This window comes from Balaenoptera ricei, chromosome 9 (assembly GCF_028023285.1).
Source record: "Balaenoptera ricei isolate mBalRic1 chromosome 9, mBalRic1.hap2, whole genome shotgun sequence".
In the NCBI taxonomy this organism is placed as follows: Eukaryota; Metazoa; Chordata; class Mammalia; order Artiodactyla; family Balaenopteridae; genus Balaenoptera; species Balaenoptera ricei.
In genome coordinates this window covers 10,352,933-10,371,895 of record NC_082647.1, presented here as the reverse complement: position 1 = coordinate 10,371,895, position 18,963 = coordinate 10,352,933, and the positions used below count along the sequence as shown (strand labels likewise).

General features: G+C 36.4%; 1 long non-coding RNA gene across 1 annotated transcript in view; it reads left to right on the top strand.

Annotated features, from left to right (window-relative positions):
* LOC132371711 (uncharacterized) overlaps positions 1 to 2,541 on the top strand; it is a 285,405-nt gene extending 282,864 nt beyond the window's left edge. The window contains exon 7 of the long non-coding RNA XR_009504934.1: positions 1,881 to 2,541. This is a non-coding gene — a long non-coding RNA (uncharacterized LOC132371711). The remainder of the gene's footprint in view (positions 1 to 1,880) is intronic.
* The last annotated feature ends 16,422 nt before the right edge of the window (positions 2,542 to 18,963 follow it).

The following is an 18,963-nucleotide window of genomic DNA, read 5'->3' as shown; positions in this document are numbered from 1 at the left end:
CCTTATGTATTGAGGTGCTCCTATGTTGGGTGCATCAATATTTACAATTGTTATATCTTCTTCTTGGATGGATCATTTAATCATTATGTAGTGTCCTTCTTTGTCCTTGTATTAGTCTTTATTTTAAAGTCTATTTTGTCTGATATGAGAATTGCTACTCCAGCTTCCTTTTGATTTCCATTTGCATGGAATATCTTTTTCCATCTCTCACTTTCAGTCTGTATGTGTCCCTAAGTCTGAAGTGGGTCTTTTGTAGACAGCATATATACGGGTTTTGTTTTTGTAGCCATTCAGCTAGTCTATGTCTTTTGGTTGGAGCATTTAATCCATTTACATTTAAGGTAATTATCGATATGTATGTATGTTCCTATTACCATTTTCTTAATCGTTTTGGGTTTGTTATTGTAGGTCTTTTCCTTCTCTTTTGTTTCCTGCCTAGAGAAGTTCCTTTAGTATTTGTTGTAAAGCTGGTTTGGTGGTGCTGAATTCTCTTAGCTTTTGCTTGTCTGTAAAGGTTTTAATTTCTCCATCAAATCTGAATGAGATCCTTGCTGGGTAGAGTAATCTTGGTTGTAGGTTTTTCTCCTTCATCACTTTAAATATGTCCTGCCACTCCCTTCTGGCTTGCAGAGTTTCTCCTGAAAGATCAGCTGTTAACCTTGTGGTGATTCCCTTATGTGTTATTTGTTGTTTTTCCCTTGCTGCTTTAAATTTTTTTTTCTATTTAATTTTTGATAGTTTGATTAATATGTGTCTTGGTGTGTTTCTCCTTGGATTTATCCTGTATGGGACTCTCTGCACTTCCTGGACTTGATTGACTATTTCCTTTCCCATATTAGGGACGTTTTCAACTATAATCTCTTCAAATATTTTCTCAGTCCCTTTCTTTTTCTCTTCTTCTTCTGGGACCCCTATAATTCACATGTTGGTGCATTTAATGTTGTCCCAGAGGGCTCTGAGACTGTCCTCAATCTTTTCATTCTTTTTTCTTTATTCTGCTCTGCATTAGTTATTTCCACTATTTTATCTTCCAGGTCACTTATCCATTCTTCTGCCTCAGTTGTTCTGCTATTGATTCCTTCTAGAGAAATTTTAAGTTCATTTGTTGTGTTTTTCATCATTGTTTGTTTGCTCTTTAGTTCTTCTAGGTCCTTGTTAAACGTTTCTTGTATTTTCCCCATTCTATTTCCAAGATTTTGGATCATCTTTACTATCCTTACTCTGAATTCTTTTTCAGGTAGTCTGCCTATTTCCTCTTCATTTGTTTGGTCTGGTGGGTATTTACCTTGCTCCTTCCTCTGCTGCATATTTCTCTGTCTTCTCATTTTCCTAAACTTACTGTGTTTGGGGGTCTCTTTTTCACATGCTGCAGGTTCGTAGGTCCCGTTGTTTTTGGTGTCTGCCCCCAGGGGGTAATGTTGGTTCAGTGTGTTTTGTAGGCTTCCTGGTGGAGGGGATTGGTGCCTGTGTTCTGGTGGATGAGGCTGGATCTTGTCTTTCTGGTGGGCAGGACCGCGTCCAGTGGTGTGTTTTGGGGTGCCTGTGACCTTATTATGATTTTAGGCAGCCTCTCTGCTAATGGGTGGGGTTGCGTTCCTGTCTTGCTAGTTGTTTGGCATAGGGTGTCCAGCACTGTAGCTTGTTGTTCATTGAGTGGAGGTGGGTCTTAGCGTTGAGGTTGAGATCTCTGGGAGACCTTTTTCTGTTTGACATTATGTGGAGCTGTTTGATATTTTTTGGAGCTGGTGGACCAATGTCCTGGACTCGTCTCTCCCACCTCACAGGTACAGGCCTGACTCCCAGCCGGAGCACCAACTCCCTGTCAGCCACACGGCTTTTATTTTTTCCTTTGTGCTTAGTTTTCTGTCACTTGCTCACAGGGCACTGCACACAGAGGCCTCATGCTAGGCCCTTCACCCGTGAGCTCCTCCTCGGAAGAGGCTAGGCCAGTGCCTCAGCTCCGAACAGTGCACAGAGGCTCCTGACACTGCGATTCAAGATGGCCTGGCTCTCAAGACTTTGGATTCAGACTGGAAGCTATACCATTAGCTCTCTTGGGCCTCCAGCTTGCTCAGTGCAGATCTTGGGACTTCTCAGCGTCCAGCTTCCATAACCACATGAGCCAATTCCTACCGTGGATGGCACCCGCTGGTCATGCTGCGTGTGCTGGGGGTGCCGGGAATCCCCATGCCTTCCACCCTCTCTGAGGTCTGGTGTGTGCTCAGCGCACACACTGAAAAGTAATCCTGACTCCTGCATCTTTTTTAAATGAATTTATTTTATCTACTTTAGTGACTTAACATCTATAACTCTCTGTTATTTTCGTGGAGGATTTTTGGTTCACCTTATACAGTCATCCCTCTGTATCCTCTTGAGGAACTGGTTCCAGGATGCCCATGGATACCAACGTCCCTTATATAAAATGGCACAGTACAGACAGTACTCTGTATCTGTGGGTTCCACATCCACAGAGTCAACCAACTGCAGATTGAATTCTTAACTTACCTTAGTCTACTTTCAAGTTGTGTTATGACATTTCCTATGTAGTATAAAACTGTTATAATTGTATGTTTCCATTTAGCTACCTTGCTATGTACTATTATTATAATATACTTAATTTTTAAATATGTTTTAACTCCATATACATTATTATATTTTACACTGCTACTGTATTATTAGTCACATGTGATAAAACCCGTTTTACATTTTAATAATTATGTTAATAATATTTAAATAATAATAAAAACCATATGTATTTACCACATAATAACCATTTCTGTTGCTCTTAATTTCCTCTGATAGAGCCATCTTTCCATCTACTTTCATATTCCTTCTACTTGAAATTTTTTACATTTTTTTTAGTGTGGGTCCCATGGTGATGAATTCTTTCAACTTGTATATGTACAAAATAGTCTTTAACATTCATTTTCAAACGATATTTTTTCTGAGTATAGCATTCTACATTGACAGTTTTGGTTTTTTTTTTTTTCAGTGCTATAAAGATGTTGTTATACTCTCTCCTCACTTATATTGCTTCCAACAAGAAATTTGCCGATATCCTTATATTTACACCTCTATATCTAAATTTCTCTGGCTGATTTTAAGATCTTTCTCTTTATCTCTGATTCTGAGAAATTTGATTTTCATGCACCATGATGCAGGTTTTTCAGATTTCATTGTGTCTTGTTGAGGATCTTGGATCTGTGAGTTATGCATTTCATCAAATTTAGAAAATGTTTGGCCATTATTTCTTCATATTTCATTTCTATGTTCCGTTTTCTTCTGTGTAGACTCCACTTACACATACTAGGTTATAGGAATTTGTCATAAAACTCACTTTTAAAAAAATTCCCTTTCATTTGTTTAATTTTAGACACTTTCTATGTCTTCAGGTTCACTAATGCTTTCTTCGTAAATCGCTCATGTGCCATTAATATACCATTCAGTAAATTTTTCATCTCACACGTTGTAGGTCTTATTTGGGTCATTGTTTGCACCTTCCATTTGTCTCCACTTAATTTTTTAGTATATTGAATGCAGTCATAATAATCCTTTTAATGTTCTTATCTGTTAACACTAAAATATATTTCAGTTCTCTGTTTCTGTGATTAATCTTTTCATTATATATATTTTCTTCTTGCATTCTTAGTAATTTTTATGTTTTAGCAATCACTAATTTCATTTTCTTTGGTGCTGGATATTTCTGGACTCCTATAAATGTTCTTGAGCTTTGTCTGGGATTCAGTTAAATTAATTGGAATCAGTTCATTCCTTGGGATCTTGTTTTGAAGGTTTATTAGGCAATATCAGAGCAGTGCTCAGCTTAAGGTTAGTTATTCCACATTTATCAGCCAGGGCCCTTTGTCCCACCCCACCCCATGAATTTCAGGCACTCTATCTCTAAGAACTTCTGATAGCTTTAATATCTCTAGCCTCAAGTAGTTTCTTTATATTCATGTATTAATCTGTACTCTGGATACCTTCAGAGTGCTGGTCTGTGTAATTCTGTCCATTCCAGCAGCATGTCCTGTGAGTTCTAGCCACTTTGGTCTCAGCTTCATTTCTTCAACTTAAGGACAAAACTGGGCTTTGCCTGGATTCTTTTTCTCTGTTTTTCAGAATCTGAAATCATTCAAGGTAGTACATTTGGGTAAGCTTAGGGTTCACCTCATTTAGTTACTTAATCTCATGGATTGTTGTCCTTTCTTGCCTGATATCTAGTGTCTTTAGAACCATTGTTCTATTAATTTGGTTAATCTTTTGGTTGTTTCAGGCAGTAGGGTAAATCTAGTCCCCTTTATTTGGTATCCTTACTGGAACCATTCTTATAGGTTTCTTATTTTTTTTTAACTATTTTGCTTTAAAATATATTGGTTTCTACAAAGAATCAGAATTTGAATACCATTAACAAGAGCATACTGTCTCAAAATATACTTTAATCAACAGAATATGACACTCTTCAAAGTAATGACTTTGAGAAAAGAAAGTATTTCTCACTCTTGAATTTATTTTTTAATATACTTTAAATACTGTAGTCCAACCATGACAAAATATAAGATAGCTGAGTAAATTCAACTTATACCTGAAAAAATATCCTAGGGTTATCATGGATTTTATTTCCTTTTATTGACTAGGCTAAAAATAGATAAGGGAATATTGTCCCTTTGTGAAACTAAAGTTATTACAAAAAGGAAGTGCCATTAATAATATATGACTACATTTATCTATTTTTGTTATCTTACTTTATGAACAACCTTTAAAATTTAACTTGTTTCTTTTTAATGTTGTTTCAAAGTAAATAGGTTATATACAACTGACAGGAAGCTAAAATATTTTTAAACCTGAAACTGATCATCTATTCCAGAAATTTTAAAGACATAGCATTTTTGTAATATCTATAATTTTTAGTTTGATATTTATTTGGCTTTTCAAAATGAGAATAAAGAAATAATTGGAAAGTACTTGTCCCCTGCTGATATGAAGAAGTTATCTCCACTTATAATATAGGAACAGGGAAACTAGTATCTTTTGAGTAGTGACAGCATTAAGAAAGCTTGTGAAGCAGATAACATTAGGCTTTGATCCCCTTTCATCACTTCTTGTCACTAATACTTCTCACCACCTGCTATTTTTGCTCTTTCCTCTTTAAGTATCATGTGCTGTAATTATAATCAGATTTTCCTTTACTTATACTGCAGAGCCAAAGTGCGGTCACCAAATAACCACTTAAAATTTCATTGACAATTACGTTTTGCAGAAAGGAAACTTATAGGCCAAAATAATAATATTGAAACATTAAAATCAGAGAAAAACTGACCAAAGATGGAAGGGATTATTTTTAGTTGCATGTTTTCTTGTTTATACTCAAATGAACTGTTGTATGGGGTTCAATATTACATCACATGCAATGGAATACAAATATGAGTCATATGATTGCCTGTTACATCTTAAGGTTTGTCACATTATTTACAACAATTACAAGAGAATATTTTATACTCTTATTCAATATAAATACAAGCCTATAAAATAATTTTCATTGAATCATTTTATAAAGAAAAAATCATAGGATAAAAGGTTAAATCCTATTTTGTGTCCTGAGACTGTAAACCCCTGCATACTTAGGAATTATCTGGGGGAAAAAATTCCTTTTCCAGAGCTAACCACATATATACTTCTTTGTCTTGGAATCACTGAATTCTACCTGCCTCTTGTAAAATATTCTATTAGCAAATCAAAAGCTAAATAAGAAATTTGAAGCTATCCTAAAGCAGGGATCCCCTTTGAATATTAATATACTAAATGTGTAATTCAAGCTCTGTCTCACTCAGAATTTTCCCTGTGGATGCTTTATTTGTAAAATCTATATTAATAATATATAGATAAAATAAATGAGATACTTTATGTATTTTGTCAAGGCTTCCCCATCACCTCTCATGAAAACCCAACTAAAATTTTATTAAAAAGGATACAGAGATTATTAAATATCCCTTAGGCATCCATGAACATGTGTTTTCATAGTTGCATTAACTGTCTCTTATACAGACCTCCAGCATCTCTTTGCCTTTTTTTTTAATATGCAGATGAGAAATTTTGAATAGCCAATTAATCTCAAAAGATATATAGTGGTTTTTAAGAATTGATGTTGATATGAAAAATTATTTTCCCAACAGCTGTTTAAAAAAGACATATACCTTTAGGAACAATGGTACAGTCTAATCTCATTTAAGATAAATTTCAGGTTCTAGTATTTCAAACATTATATTCATCACATTTTTTTATATGTAAATGATAAAATATGCCCTGGAGGGAAACAAAGTTTTCCAGTTTAAGACAGACCAGGCTTCCAAAACATAGTTATGTTAATATTTTCCACATAAATTTGTCATGAATAATGATTTATTTTCTTTGGAATTAAGGAGCTATAATGCAGTTCCATTTGTCTTCCTGGATAACATTCTCTTCCTTTTTCTTTGCAGCCTCAGTCCCCAGGTTATAAAGAGACACTACCTAATACATTTTTATTTGTTAACTCTAAAATCATTTAAACTGGTGCAAACTGAATTCATGTTACCAGTGAAAGTTCAGGATACACTGGTTCTATTTTTTTCTATACTATAGATAACTAATATTTCCTTTACCTTCTAAATCAAAAGTGGTAAACATCAGCCAGATGGCTTGATTTAATAAAATCTGGGTCTCTTGGAGATGGCTAAAATAAAGTTTCATTACATTTTACCTACTCCCCCAAGTTAAGATAGAAATACATAATCAGCTCATATTAGAACGTATAATCCTGACATAAGCTTCTCATTCTGTGATATTACTTTCATAGCTGAGTATGGTTAATGTAGTGTTTATGAAGAAAATTGATGACCAGATCCTTTTATAGGGATTGTTGAGTTGAGGAGTAGTAACCTGGACAGTAAGAGCAAGGGCTCAGTGGTAGACAATATTTTAGCTATGACTTACAACCTAAAATCACCATCTTTATATTTCAATGATGCCAACAGTGAGGACAAAAAAAAAAAATTGTATGATTCTCTCTAGAATCGACCCAAATTCATAGACTTCCTTATGTTGACAAATATGATCTTACACCAAAATATAATTTTCATAAACATTTCTTTCTCCAGAAGCAATTACATCTCTATGTGTTATTTCCATCTCTATGGCCATTTCCAGTTAAATGTTGTATCCATCCTGCAAACCATATTCATCCTACAATTAAGTTAATTATAAGTCTTCCATTCAACCCCATCACCTCTTGTCCCAAACTGATTTCTGCATTTTTCTCAGTGGTATCATTCTCCTAATGCCTAAAGCAAAAATCACAAATAAATGTATACTTCCTCCATCCCCATTCCTGTGTAATATTAAATTGACCAATCTGTTGCAAAATTCTCTAGAAATCAGCAACAAAAAAACAATGGGAAAACTCACAAAAACATTGAAATTAAACAACACACAACTGAACAGCCATTGGGTCAAAGAGAAAATCAAAAGAGAAATTAGAAAATATTTCAATACAAATAAAATAAATCTACAACATACTAAAATTTATGGGATACATTAAAGGCAGTACTAAGCAGAAAATTTATGGTGACAAACACCTACATTAAAAAAAAAAGAGGGGCTTCCCTGGTGGTGCAGTGGTTGGGAATCTGCCTGCCAATGCATGGGACACGGGTTCGAGCCCTGGTCTGGGAAGGTCCCACATGCCGTGGAGCGGCTAGGCCTGTGAGCCACAATTACTGGGCCTGCACGTCTGGAGCCTGTGCTCCGCAACAGGAGAGGCCGCGATGGTGAGAGGCCCGCTCACTGCGATTATGAGTGGCCCCCACATGCAGCAACTAGAGAAAGCCCTCACACGGAAACGAAGACCCAACACAGCCAAAAATAAATAAATAAATAAATAAAATTAAAAAAAAAAAAGGACTATAAGGGACTATTACAAGCAATTATACACCAACAAATTGGACAACCTAGAAAAATGGATAAATTTCTAAAACATACAACCCACCAAGACAATGAAAAAGAAACAGAAAACAGACCAATAACAAATGAGAAGATTGAATCAGTAATCAAAACACTCCACAACTGACAGCCTAAGACCAAATGACTTCACAGGTGAATTTTACCAAACATTTAGATAATTAATATCAATCCTCTTTAAACTACTCAAAAGTAGAAGAGAAGGAAGCACTTCCAAACTCATTTTATGAAGCCAGCATCACTGTGACAAAGACACTGCAAGGAAAGAAAACTACAGGCCAATATCTTAATAAACATGGATGTAAAATTCTTCAACCAAACATTAGCAAATCAAATTCAGCACCATATTTAAAAGATCATGCACCATAGCAAAGAGGAATTAATCCGTGGTATGCAAGGATGGCTCAACATATGCAAATCAATAAATGCGATACACTACATAACAGAATAAAAGATAAATATCACATGATCATCTTAATAGACACAAAAATCATCTGATAAAATTCAAAACCCATTCATGACAAAAACTCTCAGTAAACTAGGTATAGAAAGAACTTACCTCAAAGCAATGAAGGCCATATGTGAAAATCTGGTAACTAATGTCATACTCAATGGTGAAAAACTGAAATCATTTTCCTTTAAGATCTGGAACAGGGCAAGGGTGCCCATTCTTGCCACTTCTATTCAACATAGTACTGGAAGTCCTAGACAGAGCTGTTGGACAAGAAAAATAAGTTAAAAACATCATTTTTTTCCCCTCAAAATTTCTTAAGTTTATCCCTCTCTTTGTATCAGACTGCCACTGGCACAGTTCAGGATCTTAGTCCTTTATACCCAGAATACTACAATGTCTTTACACTGGTCCTCCCCCCTTCCCCATTCCCCAACTCTTTGGGTCTCTTCATTCTTCAGGATTAGACTTCTAAAATGCTAATGATATTCACCCTCTGATTAAAAAACTGTCATAGCACCCACTGTTTTCCAGAATAAAGGCCATAAGATTATACATTGTGTTAATGACATGGTATGCAATAATCTGTACTTAACATCCATTTATCTGGCAATTTGTAACATGAGCCTTGCGATATGAGCAACCAAAGCCAACCAAACCAAATCAAATTCTTCACCGTTCACTGAACAGATTTGGTACATATCTTCTTCTGCCCAACACCAGACACAATGTAAATATGCAATGTTTATAGATGTAACAATGTAGCATTATTATGAAAACAAAAGTTCAAAGATAAAAATTCAGGGTTTATTATCTTCTATTATTCTAGCTCATCTTGTGCCATAAGTATATTTTTTGAAGACTCTGAACTTAACGTGTTGGCTGTCAGCTTCTAAAATTCTAAATGAGAAATTGTGACAAATACTGTGTATGTTGTATTCAGATTTTAAAACTGAATTGCAAATGGGATAATCATGTTCCTTTGAACATCTTTGAAATGCACATATACCAGGCAATTTATATTTCTTTCATAAATTCTGTAATTCAACTTGCTCCAATTTTTTCATGCTAGAAGATTCTTTTAAGATAAAAATAGACATCTGAAGACTGAAGTAGAAGGCATATCTTGCAATAAATTTCAGAATCTCTAAATTTCTGAATATATTTTCATATTACTGCTATTGTTGAATATAAGTATTCATTTCATATTCATAAATACCATAATTTTGCTAGTGAAATATTATTTAAATTATAAACATTATCTGTGTCAATGAAAGTATCTTTTAGAATCCATATTTTTGATGTTTTAAATATAAATTATATTAGTAAATATGTATTCTAATTTAAATAATATTTCACTCATCTGATCACTGTAAAGTTTCTTTCAGGTAAAGAAAAATTGTTACAAACAAAATTTATTATTTATACTTAAAACATGGTAAAGCACTTGTATATTAACAAATTTATAAAATGTTCTTTCTTATATTCCCTTTTTATTTTGTATTTTATTTTTGGTATTTTAATATGAAATGCTGGAATTTACATACATTGTAGCAAGTGGGCCATTCCTTTAAATTGAGGATTTAAAACATGAAATACATCTCTTTAAATTAATATTTTTTTATCTCCCTAGCTCCATTAACACATTTGTTAACTGTAATATTTGAAAAATGTATTAATAACATTCTGTGAGATGAATGGATCATAAGACTTTATCAACATTGCAACAATCTTCACAGCTAGAGGAGGACAAAAGGAATTAGTGATGACAAATAAGGAAAAAAAATTCTACCACAGGGCCCATGTTTACTAGTTTGAAAGCATAAATTCATATTCTATATTAAATACAAGTAATAAACCACAGACACATGAACACACAATTACACATTTATGTATTGTATTAAATCAGATACAGGCCAGGTATATGGGCTTACACATGTACTTTGTCTACAATGTGAAATTGGGTTCCTTAACACAATTGACAGGGAGCGGAAATCCTCTATTACATTCGGGGTGTAAACTTTGTTCCATACTCTCTGCTCAATTACAGCTACTTTTGGTCTTTATGAATTTGATTACTCTAAGTACATTATATAAGTGAAATCATACAGTTTTTTTTCCTTTTTGTGACTGTTTTAACTTCACTCAGCATAATGGCCTCAAGGTTGATCCAAATGTAGCACAGGTCAGAATTTTCTTTCTTTTTAAAGCTGAATAACATTCCATTGTATAATAAACATCTACCACACTTTGTTTATACATTTATCTGTCAATGCACCCTTGGCCTGTTTCCACTTTTGGCTACTGTGAATAATGCTGCTATGATCGTCGGTGTACTTTCCTTAGGTAAGTATCTTTTGTGTTTATTCTACACATGTACACACCCTTGCTGCACAGATTAATAAGAGTTGTAGTAGGAGATGTATAAGATATATATATTATACAAATTTGCCTGAATCCCTATTGATCTTATGAAAAAACTGATCAATTGTGAGTTTATTATTGTATATAACTTATGGAATTTGTTCTCTGTTTGAAATTTGGAAAGTTGAAAAGTGTCAAATATTATATTGACTCCTAATGTTAGGGTAAAGTAGAAACACACACAAAACGATGTATGTGCAACTGACCACAATAAACGGAATTTAACATATAAATCCCCCACTTTTTCACTTTTAAAATACTCCTTTGTATTTGATTCTGGTTTGTATATATGCTACATATGATATTCCCCCAGTAGTATAGCAAGATAAAACTTGACATAGTGCAAAAAATGAGTACTAAGTGGACACTATTCTTGAAGTGACAGGCAGTGTTATCTTTTAAAATACATTAATTTTTAATGTATAAAATTGGTTTCAGATAGAGAGGAGCTTCAATATGGCAGAAAAGTAAGATGCAGAGATCACCTTTCTCCCCACAAATACATCAGAAATACATCTACACGTGGAACAACTTCTACAGAACACCTACTGAATGCTGGCAGAAGACCTCAGACCTCCCAAAAGGCAAGAAACTCCCCACGTACCTGGGTAGGGCAAAAGAAAAAAGAAAAAACAGAGGCAAAAGAATAGGCACGGGACCTGCACCAGTGGGAGGGAGCTGTGAAGGAGGAAAGGTTTCCACACACTAGGAAGCCCCTACGCGGGCAGAGACTGCGGGTGGCGGAGGGGGGAGCTTCGGAGCAACGGAGGAGAGCGCAGCCACAGGGGTGCGGAGGGCAAAGCAGAGAGATTCCCGCACGGAGGCTCAGCGCCGACCAGCACTCACCAGCCGGAGAGGCTTGTCTGCTCCCCCGCCAGAGCAGCCGCGGGCTGGGAGCTGAGGCTCGGGCTTCGGTCGGATCGCAGGGAGAGGACTGGGGTTGGCGGCATGAACACAGCCTGAAGAGGGCTAGTGCGCCACAGCTAGCCAGGAGGGAGTCCGGGAAAAGGTCTGGAACTGCTGAAGAGGCAAGAGACATTTTCTTGCCTCTTTGTTTCCGGGTGCGCGAGGAGAGGGGATTAAGAGCGCCACCTAAAGGAGCTCCAGAGATGGGCACGAGCCGCGGCCATCAGCGTGGACCCCAGAGACGGGCATGAGACACTAAGGCTGCTGCTGCTGCCACCAAGAAACCTGTGTGCGAGCACAGGTCACTCTCCACACCGCCCCTCCTGGGAGCCTGTGCAGCCCGCCACTGCCAGCATCCCGTGATCCGGGGACAACTTCCCCGGGAGAACACACGGTGCACCTCAGGCTGCTGCAACGTCACGACGCCTCTGCCGCCGTAGGCTCGCCCCGCCTCCTCCGTACCCCTCCCTCCCGCCGGCCTGAGGGAGCCAGAGCCCCCGAAGCAGCTGCTCCTTTAGCCCCATCCTGTGTGAGCGAAGAACAGATGCCCTCAGGCGACCTACATGCAGAAGCGGGGCCAAATCCAAAGCTGAACCCCGGGAGCTCTGCGAACAAAGAAGAGAAAGGGAAATCTCTCCCAGCAACCTCAGAAGCAGCGGATTAAAGCTCCACAAACAGCTTGATGTACCTGCATCTGTTGAATACCTGAATAGAAAACAAATCATCCCAAATTGAGGAGGTGGACTTTGGGATCAACGATATATATATTTTTTCCCTTTTTCTCTTTTTGTGAGTGTGTATGTGTATGCTTCTGTGTGTGATTTTGTCTGTATAGCTTTGCTTTTACCATTTGTCCTAGGGTTTTGTCTGTCCGTTTATGTTTTTTTTTTTAATTACTTAAAAAAATTTTTTTCTTAATAATTATTTTTTATTTTTTATTTTAATTATTTTATTTTATTTTATTTATATTATTTTATTTTATTTTGTCTTCTTCTTTCTTTCTTTTTCTCCTCCCTTTTATTCTGAGCTGTGTGGATGAAAGGCTCTTGCTGCTCCAGCCAGATGTCAGGGCTGTGCCTCTGAGGTGGGGGAGCCAAGTTCAGGACACTGGTCCACAAGAGACCTCCCAGCTCCATGTAATATCAAACAGCAAAAATCTCCCAGAGATCTCCATCTCAATGCCAAGACCCAGCTCCACTCAACGACCAGCAAGCTACAGTGCTGGACACCCTAGACCAAACAACTAGCAAGACAGGAACACAGCCCCATCCATTAGCAGAGAGGTTGCCTAAAATCATAAGGCCACAGACACCTCAAAATACACCACCAGACGTGGACCTGCCCACCTGAAAGACAAGATCCAGCCTCATCCACCAGAACCCAGGCACTAGTCCCCTCCACCAGGAAGCCTACACAACCCACGGAACCAACATTAGCCACTGGGGACAGACACCAAAAACAATGGGAACTACAATCTGCAGCTTGCGAAAAGGAGACCCCAAACACAGTAAGTTAAGCAAAATGAGAAGACAGAGAAACTCACAGCAGATGAAGGAGCTAGGCAAAAACCCACCAGAACTAACAAATGAAGAGGAAATAGGCAGTCTACCTGAAAAAGAATTCAGAGTAATGATAGTAAAGATGATCCAAAATCTTGGAAATAGAATAGAGAAAATACAAGAAACGTTTAACAAGGACCTAGAAGAACTAAAGAGCAAACAAACAGTGATGAACAACACAATAAATGAAATTTAAAATTCTCTAGAAGGAATCAATAGCAGAATAACTGAGGCAGAAGAACGGATAAGTGACCTGGAAGATAAAATAGTGGAAATAATTACCACAGAGCAGAATAAAGAAAAAAGAATAAAAAGAATTGAGGACAGTCTCCGAGACCTCTGGGACAACATTAAACACACCAACATTCGAATTATAGGGGTCCTAGAAGAAGAAGAGAAAAAGAAAGGGATTGAGAACATATTTGAAGAGATTATAGTTGAAAACTTCCCTAATATGGGAAAGGAAATAGTTAATCAAGTCCAGGAAGCACAGAGAGTCCCATACAGGATAAATCCAAGGAGAAACATGCCAAGACACACATTAATTAAACTATCAAAAATTAAATAAAAAGAAAAAATATTTAAAGCAGCAAGGGAAAAACAACAAATAACACACAAGGGAATCCCCATAAGGTTAACAGTTGATCTTTCAGCAGAAACTCTGCAAGCCAGAAGGGAGTGGCAGGACATATTTAAAGTGATGAAGGAGAAAAACCTACAACCAAGATTACTCTACCCAGCAAGGATCTCATTCAGATTTGATGGAGAAATTAAAACCTTTACAGACAAGCAAAAGCTAAGAGAATTCAGCACCACCAAACCAGCTTTACAACAAATGCTAAAGGAACTTCTCTAGGCAGGAAACACAAGAGAAGGAAAAGACCTACAATAATAAACCCAAAACAATTAAGAAAATGGTAATAGGAACATACATATCGATAATTACCTTAAATGTAAATGGATTAAATGCTCCAACGAAAAGACGTAGACTAGCTGAATGGCTACAAAAACAAGACCCATAAATATCCTGCCTACAAAAGACCCACTTCAGACCTAGGGACACATACAGACTGAAAGTGAGGGGATGGAAAAAGATTCTATGCAAATGGAAATCAAAAGAAAGCTGGAGTAGCAATTCTCATATCAGACAAAATAGACTTTTAAACAAAGACTACTGCAAGAGACAAAGAAGGACACTACATAATCATCAAGGGATCCATCCAAGAAGAAGATATAACAATGTAAATATTTATGCACCCAACATAGGAGCACCTCAATACATAAGGCAAATACTAACAGCCATAAAAGGGTAAATCGACAGTAACACAATCATAGTAGGGGACTTTAACACCCCACTTTCAGCAATGGACAGATCATCCAAAACGAAAACAAATAAGGAAACACATGCTGTAAATGATACATTAAACAAGATAGACTTGATTGATATTTATAGGACATTCCATCCAAAAACAGCAGAATACACTTTCTTCTCAAGTGCTCATGGAACATTCTCCACGATAGATCATATCTTGGGTCACAAATCAAGCCTTGGTAAATTTAAGAAAGTTGAAATCATATGAAGTATCTTTTCTAACCACAACGCTATGAGGCTAGATATCAATTACAGGAAAAAATCTGTAAGAAATACAAACACATGGAGGCTAAAGAACACACTCCTTAATAAACAAGAGATCACTGAAGAAATCAAAGAGGAAATCAAAAAATACCTAGAAACAAATGGCAATGAAAACACGATGACCCAAAACCTATGGGATCTCGCAAAAGCAGTTTTAAGAGGGAAGCATATAGCAATACAATCCTACCTTAAGAAACAAGAAACATCTCAAATAAACAGCCTAACCTTACACCTAAAGCAATTAGAGAAAGAAGAACAAAAAAACCCCCCAAAGTTAGCAGAAGGAGAGAAATCATAAAGATCAGATCAGAAATAAAAGAAAAAGAAATGAAGGAAACGATAGCAAAGATCACTAAAACTAAAAGCTGGTTCTTGGAGAAGATAAACAAAATTGATAAACCATTAGCCAGACTTATGAAAAAAAAAAGGAAGAAGACTCAAACCAATAGAATTAGAAATGAAAAAGGAGAAGTAACAACTGACACTGCAGAAATACAAAGGATCATGAGAGATTACTACAAGCAACTATATGGCAGTAAAATGGACAACCTCGAAGAAATGGACAAATTCTTAGAAATGCACAGCCTTCCGAGACTGAACCAGGAAGAAAAAAAAATATGAACAGACCAATCACAAACACTGAAATTGAAAATATGATTATAAATCCTGCCACAAACAAAAGCCCAGGACAAGATGGCTTCACAGGCGAATTCTATCAAACATTTAGAGAAGAGCGAACGCTTATCCTTCTCAAACTCTTCCAAAACATAGCAGAGGGAGGAACACTCCCAAACTCATTCTACGAGGCCACCATCACTCTGATACCAAAACCAGACAAAGATGTCACAAAGAAAGAAAACTACAGGCTCATACCACTGATGAACATAGATGCAAAAATCCTCAACAAAATACTAGCAAACAGAATCCAACAGCACATTAAAAGGATCACACACCATGATCAAGTGGGGTTTATTCCAGGAATGCAAGGATTCTTCAATATACACAAATCAATCAACGTGATACACCATATTAACAAATTCAAGGAGAAAAACCATATGATCATCTCAATAGATACAGAGAAAGCTTTCAACAAAATTCAACACCCATTTATGATAAAAGCCCTGCAGAAAGTAGGCATAGAGGGAACTTTCCTCAACATAATAAAGGCTATATATGACAAACCCACAGCCAACATCATCCTCAATGGTGAAAAACTGAAACCATTTCCACTAAGATCAGGATCAAGACAAGGTTGCCCACTCTCACCACTATTATTCAACAAAGTTTTGGAGGTTTTAGCCACAGCAATCACAGAAGAAAAAGAAAGAAAAGGAATCCAGATCGGAAAAGAAGAAGTAAAGCTGTCACTGTTTGCAGATGACATGATACTATACATAGAGAATCCTAAAGATGCCACCAGAAAACTACTAGAGCTAGTCAATGAATTTGCTAAAGTAGCAGGATACAAAATTAATGCACAGAAATCTCTTGCATTCCTGTACACTAATGATGAAAAATCTGAAAGTGAAATTAAGAAAACACTCCTATTTACCATTGCAACAAAAAGAATAAAATATCTAGGAATAAACCTACCTAAGGAGACAAAAGACCCGTATACAGAAAATTATAAGACACTGATGAAAGAAATTAAAGATGATACAAATAGATGGAGAGATATACCATGTTCTTGGATTGGAAGAATCAACATTGTGAAAATGACTCTACTACCCAAAGCAATCTACAGATTCAATACAATCCCTATCAAACTACCACTGGCATTTTTCATAGAACTAGAACAAAAATTTTCACAATCTGTATGGAAACACAAAAGACCCCGAATAGCCAAAGCAATCTTGAGAAAGAAAAACGGAGCTGCAGGAATCAGGCTCCCAGATTTCATACTATACTACAAAGCTACAGTAATCAAGACAGCATGGTACTGGCACAGAAACAGAAATATAGATCAATGGAACAGGATAGAAAGCCCAGAGATAAACCCACGCACATATGGTCACCTTATCTTTGATAAAGGAGGCAAGCATATACAGTGGAGAAAAGACAGCCTCTTCAATAAGTGGTGCTGGGAAAACTGGACAGCTACATGTAAAAGAATGAAAGTAGAACACTCCCTAACACCATACACAAAAATAAACTCAAAATGGATTAAAGACCTAAATGTAAGGCCAGACACCATCAAACTCTTAGAGGAAAACATAGGCAGAACACTCTACGACATAAATCACAGCAAGATCCTTTTTGACCCAGCTCCTAGAGAAATGGAAATAAAAACACAAATAAACAAATGGGACCTAATGAAACTTAAAAGTTTTGCACAGCAAAGGAAACCATAAACAAGATGAAAAGACAACCCTCAGAATGGGAGAAAATATTTGCAAATGAAGCAACTGACAAAGGATTAATCTCCAAAATTTACAAGCAGCTCATGCAGCTCAATATCAAAAGAACAAAAAACCCTATCCAAAAATGGGCAGAAGACCTAAATTGACATTTCTCCAAATAAGATATACAGATTGCCAACAGACACTTGAAAGAATGCTCAACATCATTAATCATTAGAGAAATGCAAATCAAAACTACAATGAGATATCATCTCACACCTGTCAGAGTGGCCATCATCAAAAAGTCTAGAAACAATGAATGCTGGAGAGGGTGTGGAGAAAAGGGAACCCTCTTGCACTGTTGGTGGGAATGTAAATTGATACAGCCACTATGGAGAACAGTATGGAGATTCCTCAAAAAACTAAAAATAGAACTACCATACGACACAGGAATCCCACTACTGGGCATATACCCTGAGAAAACCATAATTCACAAAGAGTCATGTACGACAATGTTCATTGCAGCTCTATTTACAATAGCCAGGACACGGAAGCAATCTAAGTGTCCATCAACAGATGAATGGATAAAGAAGATGTGGCACATATATACAATGGAATATTACTCAGCCTTAAAAAGAAATGAAATTGAGTTATTTTTAGTGAGGTGGATGGACATAGAGTCTGTCATACAGAGTGAAGTAAGTCAGAAAGAGAAAAACAAATACCATATGCTAACACATATATATGGAATCTAAAGAAAAAATAATGGTTTTGAAGAACCTAAGGGCAGGATAGGAATAAAGATGCAGACGTAGAGAATGGACTTGAGGACATGGGGAGAGAGAAGGGTAAGCTGGGACGAAGTGAGAGAGTGGCATGGACATATATACACTACCAAATGTAAAACAGATAGCTATTGGGAAGCAGCCGCATAGCACAGGGAGATTAGTTCAGTGCTTTGTGACCACCTAGAGGGGTGGCATATGGAGAGTGGGAGGGAGACGCAAGAGGGAGGAGATAGTGGGATATATGTATATGTATAGCTGATTCACTTTGTTATAAAGCAGAAACTAACACACCATTGTAAAACAATTATACTCTAATAAAGTGTTAAAAAAAATGTTCTCATACAAGAAAAAATGTGATTATGCGAGGTGATGAAGATTAACTAAACTAATTGTGGTAGTCATTTCTCAATATACACAAATATCAATTCATTATGGTGTACACCTCTAACTAATAAAAAGTCATATATCAACTGCATCTCAAGAAATGAGAAAAACACAAAATACGTACAAAAACCTTTCATGTAAATCTAACAAAATATGTTTGCTGCTAATAAGATTTATTTGTTAAAAACAATAAAATACTGATGACAGAAATCAAAGTAAACCTAAAATATTGGGAATATATCCTAGTTTCATGAATGAAATGTTTGTAGGATGTCAATTTTCCTCAAACTAATCTATAGATTCAACATAATCCCAATCAAAGTCCCAACATGCATTTTTTATTTGTGTGTTTCAGGGTGTTTTTTTGTACAAATCAACAAATAGAGTCTAAAATTTCTATGGAAAGTAATGGAAGTACAATAGCAAAACCAATTTTGTACAAGAAGCACAACACGAGAGAATGATTGCAAGATTTACTATAAAT